We start from the raw sequence: 13,076 nt of genomic DNA, 5'->3' as shown, positions 1-13,076 counted from the left end.
TCTTCTCAAAACCGGCTGTGCAGACCATTGCACCCGGCATTAATACTACAGGGATAGAATTGTGTAGGCAGGGCCAGAAGACATACATTATTCATTGAATAGACGCAGTGTGGCTTTTCCTTTGAAAAACAAGGGAAAAAATTCTATTTCGCCTGCCTCTGACAGTCCTCAGGGCTCTGGGTACGTGTGTGCTGCGTGCAGAACGTTAAAAAAATCAGACGCAGCCAGCTACGTTTTACTGCAGGCTTGCGCCAATTTTTTTCCTGCATGGGAAATCCCTGATCTGCTGTAGCGAATAACTTTGCATCACTGCAGTTCTCTGACACATTTGCAGGGCCACAACACAGTTATTAAACTTAGTAGTATTCATTGAATACACGCAGTGTGGCTTGTCCTTTGAAAAACAAGGGAAAAAATTCTATTTTGCCTGCCTCTGACAGTCCTCAGGGCTCTGGGTACGTGTGTGCTGCGTGCAGAACGTTAAAAAAAATCAGACGCAGCCAGCTACGTTTTACTGCAGGCTTGCGCCAATTTTTTTCCTGCATGGGAAATCCCTGATCTGCTGTAGCGAATAACTTTGCATCACTGCAGTTCTCTGACACATTTGCAGGGCCACAACACAGTTATTAAACGTAGTAGTATTCATTGAATACATGCAGTGTGGCTTGTCCTTTGAAAAACAAGGGAAAAAATTCTATTTTGGCTGCAGGCTTGCGCCAATTTTTTTCCTGCCTGGGAAATCAAATCACTGGTAATACACCATGCTGAGGGGTAGGGGTAGGCCTATAGGACGTGGACGCGGGCGAGGACACGGAGGCCCAAGTCAGGGTGTGGGCACAGGCCGAGCCAGTGCGGTGGCCAGGGGTAGAGGTAGGGCCAGACCGAATAATCCACCAACTGTTTCCCAAAGCGCCCCCTCGCGCGATGCCACCCTGCACAGGTCAAGGTGCTCTACGGTGTGGCAGTTTTTCACAGAGACGCCTGACGACCGACGAACAGTGGTGTGCAACCTTTGTCGCGCCAAGATCAGCTGGGGAGGCACCACCAACAGCATGCGCAGGCATATAATGGCCAAGCACCCCACAAGGTGGGACGATGCCCGTTCACCGCCTCCGGTTTGCACCACTGCCTCTCACCCTGTGCCACAACCTGCCACTGAGATCCAACCCCCCTCTGAGGACACAGGCAGTACCGTCTCCTGGCCTGCACCCACACCCTCACCTCCGCTGTCCTCGGCCCCATCCAGCAATGTCTCTCAGCGTAGCGTCCAGACGTCGCTAGCGCCACAGTTTGAGCGCAAGCGCAAGTACGACGCCACGCACCCGCACGCTCAAGCGTTAAACGTGCACATTGCAAAATTGATCAGCCTAGAGATGCTGCCGTATAGGCTTGTGGAAACGGAGGCTTTCAAAAGCATGATGGCGGCGGCGGCCCCGCGCTACTCGGTTCCCAGTCGCCACTACTTTTCCCGATGTGCCGTCCCAGGCCTGCACGACCACGTCTCCCGCAACATTGTACGCGCCCTCACCAACGCGGTTACTGCCAAGGTCCACTTAACAACAGACACGTGGACAGGCACAGGCGGGCAGGGCCACTATATCTCCCTGACGGCACATTGGGTGAATTTAGTGGAGGCTGGGACAGAGTCAGAGCCTGGGACCGCTCACGTCCTATCCACCCCCCGAATTGCGTGCCCCAGCTCGGTGGTGGTATCTGCGGGGGTGTATGCTTCCTCCACTAAACCACCCTCCTCCTCCTCCTACGCAATCTCTGTCTCGCAATCAAGATGTGTCAAGTTCCCTGCAAAGCATTAAGGTCAGATGCTTTGCGCTCGGAAACAGAGCCGGGGGAAGACAGTATGTCGCTGGATAGTCAGAGCACCCTCCTGTCTATATCTCAGCGCGTTCAGGAGAAGGAGGAGGAGCATGAGGAGGATGAGGAGGAGGGGGAAGAGACAGCTTGGCCCACTGCTGACGGTACCCATGCTGCTTGCCTGTCATCCTTTCAGCGTGTATGGCCTGAGGAGGAGGAAGAGGAGGAGGAGGAGGAGGAGGAGGATCCTGAAAGTGATCTTCCTAGTGAAGACAGCCATGTGTTGCGTACAGGTACCCTGGCACACATGGCTGACTTAATGTTAGGATGCCTTTCTCGTGACCCTCGCGTTACACGCATTCTGGCCACTACGGATTACTGGGTGTACACACTGCTCGATCCACGGTATAAAGAGAGCCTTTGCACTCTCATTCCCGAAGAGAAAAGGGGTTCCAGAATGATGCTATACCACAGGGCACTGGTGGACAAACTGATGGTCAACTTCCCATCCGACAGCGCTAGTGGCAGAAGGCGCAGTTCCGAGGGCCAGGTAGCAGGGGAGGCGCAGAGATCAGGCAGCATGTACAGCGCAGGCAGGGGAACATTCTCCAAGGCCTTTGCCAGCTTTATGGCTCCCCAGCAAGACTGTGTCACCGCTCCCCAGTCAAGGCTGAGTCGGTGGGAGCACTGTAAAAGGATGGTGAGGGAGTACGTAGCCGATCGCACGACCGTGCTCCGTGACGCCTCTGCCACCTACAACTACTGGGTGTCGAAGCTGGACACGTGGCCTGAACTCGCGCTGTATGCCCTGGAGGAGCTTGCTTGTCCTGCGGCTAGCAGGCAAGCTTACACTCATCAAGATGAACAAAGCCTGGATTTCCCCAGACTTCTCTTCTCCACCAGCGGACAGCAGCGATACCTAAGCAATACGTAGGCTGCACCCGCGGATGGAAGCATCGTTCTCTCTCACCATCCAAAACGGGGACATTTCTGCTTCATCAATCTGTGTATAATATTCCTCCTCCTCCTCCTCCTGCTCCTCCTCCTGAAACCTCACGTAATCACGCCGAACGGGCAATTTTTCTTAGGGCCACAAGGCTCACTCATATAATTTTTCTAAACAATTTTTATATGTTTCAATGCTCTTAAAAGCGTTGAAACTTTAACTTGAACCAATTTTTCGTTAAACTGGGCTGCCTCCAGGCCTAGTTACCACTTAAGCCACATTAACCAAAGCGATTAATGGGTTTCACCTGCCCTCTTGGTTGGCCATGGCCAATTTTTTGGATGTACATTAGTACTGTTGATACAGCAATTTTTGTGGCCCCTCGCCTACAGTGTAATCAAATGAATTTTTAGCCCACCTGCATTACAGCTGACGTTACATCCGCTGTGTTGGGCAATGCAATGGGATATATTTATGTACCGCCAGTGGCTTCCTGGCACCCACCCATGCTGTGGGTCCACAGAGAATTATAAATGCATCTGTTTCCACATCTAAAGAACCCCAGTCAGACTGGGGCATGCAGTGTGGGCCGAAGCCCACCTGCATTAAGCACGACATTACTACCTCAGCTGTGTTGGGCAATGCAATGGGATATTTTTATGTACCGCCGGTGGGTTCCAGGGAGCCACCCATGCTGTCGGTCCACAGGGACTTCACAATAGGGAGTTGTACCTGCCTGTGTCTATGAATTAAAAACCGCGGTCTGACTGGGGCATGCAGACACCTTGACAGAATGAATAGTCTGTGGCACATAGGTTCCCCATTGCTATGCCCACGTGTGCAGCTCCTGATGGCGGTGGCACAGGATTATATTTCTCATTGCTTCTGTACAGCATTGTGGGCTATCGCCCCGCCCCTTTTAAAGAGGGTCGCTGCCTAGCCGTGCCAACCCTCTGCAGTGTGTGCCTGCTTTTCCTGTGGCAGACGCACTTATAAATAGACATGAGTGTGGCGTGGCATGAGGGCAGCTGAAGGCTGGGCAGGGACAGTTTGGTGTGCGCTGTGGACACTGGGTCGTGGGGGGGGGGGTGGTTGGTCAGCATGTAACCCAGGAGAAGTGGCAGCAGAGTGTCATGCAGGCAGTGATTGTGCTTTGTTGTAGGTAGTGTGGTGCTTAGCTAAGGTATGCCATGCTAATGAGGGTTTTTCAGAAGTAAAAGTTGTTGGGAGGGGGGGGCCCCACTCTTGCCGGTATTGTGGCTTAATAGTGGGACCTGTGAACTTGAGATGCAGCCCAACATGTAGCCCCTCGCCTGCCCTATCTGTTGCTGTGTCGTTCCCAGCACTTTCTTGAATTGCCCAGATTTTCACAAATGAAAACCTTAGCGAGCATCAGCGAAATACAAAAATGCTCGGGTCGCCCATTGACTTCAATGGGGTTCGTTACTCGAAACGAACCCTCGAGCATCGCGAAAATTTCGTCCCGAGTAACGAGCACCCGAGCATTTTGGTGCTTGCTCATCTCTAAACATGACGCCTGTGAATACATTGTGGAGAGGGTCTCATCGAGGTGAACCTCTTGAAGGGAGCAGCTAACTGTTCACTGAGTGAGGTCTAGAGGGAATCCCTGGGAGCAGACAGTGAGCTGAATATGAAATGTTTTAGAGTACTGTTGAGTACAGTGGCTGAATAGTCTCAGCCGCAGGAAAGAATAACTTGTTGGGCTGTTTTGAAGTGCCATAGGCTGAGTGTACCATCACATTGAGTGGGGTAAACTCTGGGACAGTCTACTGTTACAATCTCAATCTGGAGGGAACCAGCAATGAGTGAATGTTGTGGAGCTCAAACCCAGGGATGATATATCTGGGGACTTTCAGGACTGTGATATGTGCTAGTTCTGTGAGAACTATACAAGAACTATAGTGGAGGCCTGGCTATCCGGAAGCCTGAGATGCAGTCTAGTATGTTCAGTCATGAGGTGTTCTAAACTGTATGGGTTTATCCCTGTAAAGGAAGTACTGTGAGTAGCAATCTTAAGAGCAGAGTCTGGATCAAGAGGAATAAGGGCCCTTGAAGACCAGGCAGGAGATACCAGTGATTAACCTCCTGTACAGACAAAAGAACTCTTGAGGTCAGTGCCTGGAAAGAGGTGGCTGTATTTCCAAAGAGGGGAGGGAGTCATAAGGAAAGACCTGTGTGGGATCCTGTGGAGTTAACAGGGACCTGATACAGAGAAAAGACTTTGTCATTGAATTCTGTTCATTTTGTGTTTTACAATGTTAGGCAAGATAGTTTGATCTATTCATATAGTAGATTGAATGGACAACTGGCAGTTGGGGTTGTTCTACCCTCTGTGCACTGAAAGTCGTGTTGAGTGTGTGATGCTGAGAGTTGTTTGTCTGAGTCAAGTGAGTGGATTGTATGAAGGGAACACTGACCGGTTGTCTTTGTGAAGATGGCAGGGACCTACCTGTGTGTAGTGAAAGTTGGTTCATGTGCAGACTGAAGCTCTGTGAAAGTTGTTTATCTGGTATGAACACATACTTACCAATATTTGTAAAGCCCTGCTCCTGCGAATATCTGGTAAAGCCTACAAAACTCCTTTTTTTAAGTAGAGTTTGCATAAACATCACATTTTTTGAGGTCTGGTTTGTGGGATTGTGTTGTTTATTGTATAAGTGATCAAATGATCTCTAGATCAAGCCCCCTATGGGGACTTAAAAAAAAGAGTAAAAATAATCTTTATAAACTTTTTACGATTATTAGCAAATGTAAAAAAAAATTAAATGTTTAATCGCCCTCCTATTCCCAGTCATTGCATTGAAAAAAAATAACCAAAATTAGTATTGCCACATCCATAAAAGTCCATTTTAGTAAAATGTCACATTGCTTGTCCAGCATGGTGAACTTCATCAGAAACAAATATGTATTTGGACAAATTTAAAGGCTTCTAGAAATACACAGGTAATTACTGTAGAACGATACAATGGATGGCAAGCATCCTTGGTCACAATCCTCATGGGTTGGTAACAAAAATATTAATTTCCAACCAATCGAAAATGTCTTTCGGTCTAAAATATTTTTGGACATAATGGAAAACTGTGTATAATTAAACACTACGATGGTTGGTTTTAGGCTAAACTACTGTTCACCATCCTGATTGTGTCCAGGGTAATGCCAGTTGTCCCCTTAGGCTGCCTTTGCTAATGAAAGAGAGAAAAAATAATCAGTCACAATCCTCATGGGTGGACCACAAAAATATTCATTTCCAACCAATAGAAAATTTCTTTTGGTCTAAACCATTTTTGGACATAATGGAAAACTGTATAATTAAACACTCAGGTGGTTGGTTTAAGGCTAAACTACTATAAGCCATCCTGATGGTGTCCAGGGTAATGCCAGTTGTCACCTTAGGCTGCCCTTGCTAATGAAAGAGAGAAAAAATGATGAGGGAAACACTAAAAATTGATTGGATCCTAGTTGGATTGATGAGGGGAACAGACCATCGGTAGAAGGAGCATCTCTTAGAATGGAGCCGAACACTTTATTTTTTTATAGACCATTAAAAAATGATCCATTTTATAACGGCTGCAACATATTTCAATTAAAGTTTCCAGCATTATAAAGAATCTATTAGGTAACAGGTCTTTTCCTGAATTACCTAAAAGCCCCAATTAAATCAAGCAGCATTTTCAGCATTTGTGCTGTAAGTGTTTTTCTTTCCGCAATAAAACCTGACAAAGCTGGCTTCTGCCGGTCAAATTCCAAGTACAGTTTAGCAATTTGAGCACACAAATTTAGTTTGGTATTAAGCTAATCACCATTCACCAGCTGAAAAGACGTCTGCTTCACTGGTGACAATGTGCCATTTCATTACTAAGTGCCAAGACATTGGCTCACATAGCATGCTTATTACAATATTATCTGTGGGAAAAGGCGAGCGTTGCTTGGATAACAAGTATAGGCCGGGGATGAAACAGCTATTGAAAAAAAAGCTGTTTTTCTTCAGCAGAGATGTTGAAGAACACATATGGGTCTATAAAGAAGGCAGCAATCATTTTATTAGGTGTTTTTATATCATACAACTCTTGCCAGCCTCATTGGAAGGTGACATGTGGTAAACCTGTTCTAAAAAAAAAGTGACTTTTGAAAAGCGTTTGGAATGATATGTAATACTAAAATAACAATGTAGATCTCTGGAAGCATTTGCTGCTCATGAATATGTTTAGGACTGAAATCCATAGAGATAGTAACTGTTAGGACCGGCGGCTCTCGGGGTCTCCGTGTCCGCACCACCGGTCCCATCACCCGAGCTGATCGGGTGCGGCGCAGGGGACCTCCGGTCTTGGTGACCTCCCCTGGCCATCAGGGTCCCGGACACTGGCTCTGGGCGCATGCTCCTGTGCTCAGGGGGCGGCGCCTGGGTAATCAAGTTGCTGGGGATGCCGTCCCCATTGCCATGACATTCTGACTAGCATGATCTGCACTTGCTGCTGGATGTCTGGATCTCTGCACTTGTGGTCTTATGTCTGGGTCTGGTTGCTGGCAGGGCCCCGCTCTAATTAGCTGCTAGGGCGGGAGTTCTGACAGCATTTAAACGTGCCTGTTTCCTCCCAGCATTGCCAGTGTATGTTTGTCTCTAGGCTACACCCATATATTTGGATTGTGCTCCCAGCTTTTGACCCTCGGACTTCGGACCCGACTTTGCTTTGCCTGACCCCTTTGTACCGCGTACCCTCCAGTTGCCGACTCGGACTGTCTGACTCTCATCTGTGTTCGTTTGTTTCCAGTGTTTGTCTGTATCGGTCCCGGTGCTCCGCTTCCCTAGTGAGTGTAGGGACCGTCTCCCAGTTGTCGCCCTGGGGCTTAGCCCAGGGGGGCAAGTAGGTAGGGACAGGGGTAGTGGGTTGTTTTCAGGGAATCCCGTACCCGGACCCCAGATCCCTGACAGTAACAGGCATAGTAAAATTGTAATTTACTGGTTTTCCCAACAGTTGGGCGGTAAGTTTGGGGCAGGACCCCTGCTAGGGATAAATTGGAAAAAAAAGTTATTTTTATTGTTATTATTTATTTTGAAGGGAACTTCGCAGCAGTTTTTAACAAAAGGTGACCAATAGCAGCAAACAGCAAAACCTTGTCCTAGTAGGACATCCACCAAAGGAAGAGCATCAAGGGAGAATCCAGGGCACATTGGTACCTTAGTCACGGGATAGAAAAAGTAAGAAATAAAAAGTCACAGCACTCCAGGTGGAGAAATTGGCTCAAGTTTATAATAGAAACATAATTACTTACTTCGAAGAGGGGTTGTTATACACGTGAGTTCCCTAAGATCCAGCTTCTCCTTAAGTAATAGTTCCCCAATATCACCGCAATGGATTTGGAAGTACGGTACTCATTATCTATGAAAGTATGTAACCATATTCAGTTTATTTAGAATCGACAGACAAAAAAGTGCAACGCATTTCAGAAGACTTACAGAGCTTCCTTTCTCAAGCTCATGTGATACAAAGTGTGGCGCTACCTATTACACACATATATAAGCATTATTTTACTGATTGCTACCAACTACCTCCATTGGTATCAGTGGGTTGCTGAGATGCCCAGTCTTCAGATACCAGAGGAACTCATGGTCATTGGAATGGGGGAACGCTAGTTTTGCCTCCCGCTTGATGTAAATAGGGCAAGAGGTGTTTGGCATTAACTCTAATTTGAATATATATAAGTGGGCTGCAAAGGAGACAATCAAGAAAACAATGAAAAAATTAAATATAACAAGTACATGCAGAAATATTTGATCTCAAAATCAATTACATGTCCGAATCAATAGAAATCAATTTAAAATCAATGTGCATATTGTCTCACTTCAAATTAAATATAAAGTAATCCATGGACACATATGTGGAGGATATATATATATATATATATATATATATATATATATATATATATATATATATATATATATATGTGTGTGTATATATATATATATATCCATAAGGTGAAATGTCTATTTCACCTCCTGAACCAGCAGAATGGCATGTGCCGGCCACATCCTGTTCTGTTAACCGTTATCAGAATATGCAGCTTGATAGAAATACACGCACATAACCTCAGGGCACATTTTTTACCCACACATAACCCTCAGGCATCATTTGACGACACACTGCTCACTCCGCCCCTGCCCCCTCCATCGAACACCCAAGATGTCGCTGCTTTTGACCTGAAACCACGTGATGTCGGATGTCTCTGACGACAGAAGCTCACGCAGGACCGGATGTAGGAAGACCTTAATTGGACCACCCAATCCCATGCTTTGATTCCCAATCACGTATTGCTTCTGGCCTGCCTATAAAGGGCAGTTAACCCATAATGCTATAAAAGATGCTATACGCCTACTAATAAAGGTGAGTCGAGGAAGACTTTTTACCCTCACAGTCTGTCTCGGTGTCAAGTTCTTCTGTGTATGCACAATCTCTGAGGATTAACCAGGAAGGGTGCAAACATTCCTATTGATTACACCGTGGACCCAAATAAATCCACGACACCCTAACAAAACCAAACAAGACAGAATAGACCACCAAAAATACAAAAAACATAAATATATATAAATATTAGAGATGAGCGAACGTACTCGGATAAGCACTACTCGTCCGAGTAATGTGCTTTATCCGAGTACCTCCCCGCTCGTCCTGAAAGATTCGGGACGCGCTGCGGAGCGGGGAGCTGCAGGGGAGAGCGGGGAGGAACGGAGGGGAGATCTTTCTCTCCTTCTCTCCCGCCCGCTCTCCCCTGCTCCCCGCTGCGACTCACCTGTCAGCAGCGGAGCGCCCCGAATCTTTCAGGACGAGCGGCGAGATACTTGGATAAAGCACATTACTCGGACGAGTAGTGCTTTACCGAGTACGTTCGCTCATCTCTAATAAATATGTAAGAATATGAATAAAATGATCAATTATCAAATAAACCAATCAATTATAAACCCAAAGTCCCAATTAGGGGGAATAAAGGAGAAGATAGGAAGATAAATCACTGAATTATGGTAATTTGAAAGCATGAATGATATGAATGGTCTAATGAATGCCTTATATGATAATATCAATAATCAAAAATCAATGTGAAATGAAGTACAGGGTGCCAGTGAGGACAGAAAGCCGATAAAAGTATTTATAAAAATTATAACATAATTTTATAACAGTAATTTTATAATGGTAATCATTACAAACTACTTGTGGATGGAGACAAGGTAATCAGGAGGACGAACAACCAGCACAAACCCTTGGATCTGCTCCAGAACTTCCTCAAGGCCCCAAAACATCCAATACATCTCTATATTTCACAATCTGGAAATTTCCCCATAGGAGATTTTTTTCCAGTGGAGTGAGGCATCTTTGTTATAAAAGTGTAGAAAACATCTAGATACACTATGGTGTACTTAGATATGTTTGAACGGTTGTTCTAAGGGTGTTTATGATGTGACCCACACATTTAAGGCCACACGGACATTTAAGAAGATAGATGACATAATTTGTGCTGTAATTGAGTTACTCCCTCAGAGTGTCGAATTTCTCTTCATTTATCAATTAGAATTTTTCTTGTATTATGGTAATTGTTGAAATAGCACTTGTAGTTCTGGCTTCCACATCTGAAGGATGTGGACGAAAAGGGGCTAAATAATTTTAAGGGTTTTTTTCCTCTTGAAGATCACCTGAAGCATTTCTGGAAGGTTGTTAGTCAGGAGAGGATCTTCACGTAATAGGTCCCAATTAGAGATGAGCGAGTATACTCGCTAAAGGCAATTGCCTTTAGCGAGTATCTCCCCCGCTCAAGACTGCAGGTTCGGGTGCCGGCGGCAGGCAGGGAGCTGCGGGGGAGAGCGGGGAGGAACAGAGGGGAGATCTCTCTCTCCCTCTCTCCCCCCCGCTCCCTCCTGCTGACTGCCGCTACTCACCGCTCCCCCGCGCCGGCACCCGAACCTGCAGTCTCGAGCGGGCAGGTACTTGCTAAAGGCAATGCTCGCTCGAGCAATTGCCCTTAACGAATATACTCGCTCATCTCTAGTCCAAATGTTTAGAAATAATATATTTTTTCAATGGAGTGCCTAGAAATAAAATGAGGCACAAAAAGGCATTCTGAATGGACCCATCAATATAGACCTCTACAGGCACGCAGCTTGGTCTCGTGCTTGGACTCTCACGTAGGCAGATTGTACTAGTTTATCAGAGTAACCTCTTTCCTTAAAGCAAACCTAAAGAATCTCAGCTTGCTGAATGAAATCTTGATTGGTGGTACAATTCCTCCTGATTCTCCTGAATTGGCCTTAGGGGATATTTTGTTTCCATTTTTTAACATGACAGCTTGAAAGGTCTAAATAGCTGTTCACATCTACAGATTTGAAATGGGTACTCATGTGGATCCTATTATTGGATATATATAATTCTAAATCTGGAAAAACCATTGAATTATCACTAATGTTCTCCAAGAACTTAAGGCCCCAGGAATTCTTCCCAGGACATCACATATGATTAAAATATCTCCAATAAATCTTTTATAAAAGCAAAATTCAGAATTATAATCTGTTTCTTGAAGTTACTCATTTACAGGTGCCAATTTTGTCCCCATGGTGGTGCCTCTTGTCTGTACGTAAAAAACGTTATCATGAGTAAAATAGTTATTTATTAGAATAAAATGTGTCGCCCTATATAAAAACCCTCCGGTGAGTGGAAATGGGGGGATCCTGTTCCGGGGAAATGTTAGACAGTTAGGATTCCCAAGTCATGGGGAAAATTGCTATAAACAGATTTTGCGTGAAAGGTAACCCAGAAGAAGGAATCCTCCCATGGGATATCCTTAATCGGCCCAAGTAAATGTCCCGTATCTTCTAAATGTGGAAGTTAAAAACTAACTGTTGTAATTGGCAATCTACATATCTGACAGGGGTAGTATTAGAGCCACCCGTGATATGATGCGGCAGCCTGGTGGGTTTTTATGAATCTTTAGCAAAAAAAACCCCCCAAAAAACAGGGTTTCTAGAGAGTAGTACAACAAATAAAATCCTTTTAATTTTTTTGTGCGCAAAAAAGTGAATCTAATAGAACCATTTGTTTCTTATGTGGTGTTCACATGTCCATTTTTTACAGGCACAAAATCTTTGCACCTGCAAAAGATAGGACATGCGTACACTGGCAAGGTCCATGCTGTGTGTATTAAATCGCTGTGGGGAGTCTGCTCATCACTGAACACCGTGACAACACCGTCACAGTGTTCAGTGATGATGGGACTCCCCGCAGGGACAAAAGGATCGTGATGTTCTCCCATTGCTTTCAATGAGCCCAGCGTTGCAGCTGCCCCATTGAAAACAATGGGATGCAGGCAACCCCTGCAGTGTTTTACGGGGAAGGGCTTGAAATGTAAGCCCTTCCGTGAAAATCATCCCTAGGTGTACAAAAAAAAACATTACTCACCTAGCTATCCAGACTTTGGTTTGAATCCAATGAATGACTGAGCGCTGCCTGTGATTGGCTGAGCGCTCAGCCAATCAGACCAGCACTTTCAAGAGGCTGGGATTTTTAAATCTTCAGCCAGAAGAAAGTGCTTTAGATCAGTGCCAGCATGCAAGAGAGAAGATGCGCCGGAGCCTGGACAGCACTGCTAGGTGAGTAATGTTTTTTTTTGCTACACCTAGGGATGATTTTCAGTGAAGGGCTTATATTTCAAGCCCTTCTCCGAAAATCACTGCAGGGGTTGCCTGCATCCCATTGCTTTCAATGGGGCCGGCAGCAGCATTGCTGGCCCCATTAAAAGCAATGGGCAAGGAGCTATGGTCACGTGCATTTTGATAATGTGTAGAGCACTTTTTTGCGCACATAGTTCTGCAAAAAAAAAAAAAACACTCGTCTGGCTAAGCCCTTATAAGGCAATTTTTTTAAACCATCAGTAATGAAATGAAGTGATTTTTTTTATATCCTGAACTGTACTTTCATTCAATTTCTTGTAATGCTCCTTGATGTCCAGTATTTTCCATGCTTCTAGATCATAAAATTCCTTATCCATAATAACAATTCCTCTCCCTGTATTGGTACTCTTAATAACTACTTCTCTATTATTTGCCAACCTTTTCAAGATTTCCATTGGTTTTATCATTAAATTGCGGTTGAACCTATGTTTCTCTTAAAAAATAGTTTTAAAATCACTCAAGACTCCCCTATAAAAAGCTTCAATAAATGGTCTTTTATGTTCCAGCTGATACAAACTGCTTGGAATATTAGTGCTATAACATTTTCTACTTTAATGTAGGGGATTATAGTGTTTGGGGTGTTAT

This window comes from Eleutherodactylus coqui, chromosome 10, assembly GCF_035609145.1.
Source record: "Eleutherodactylus coqui strain aEleCoq1 chromosome 10, aEleCoq1.hap1, whole genome shotgun sequence".
Classification (NCBI taxonomy): domain Eukaryota; kingdom Metazoa; phylum Chordata; class Amphibia; order Anura; family Eleutherodactylidae; genus Eleutherodactylus; species Eleutherodactylus coqui.
The sequence above is the reverse complement of the archived record's forward strand: the minus strand, read 5'-3'. Positions refer to the sequence as shown.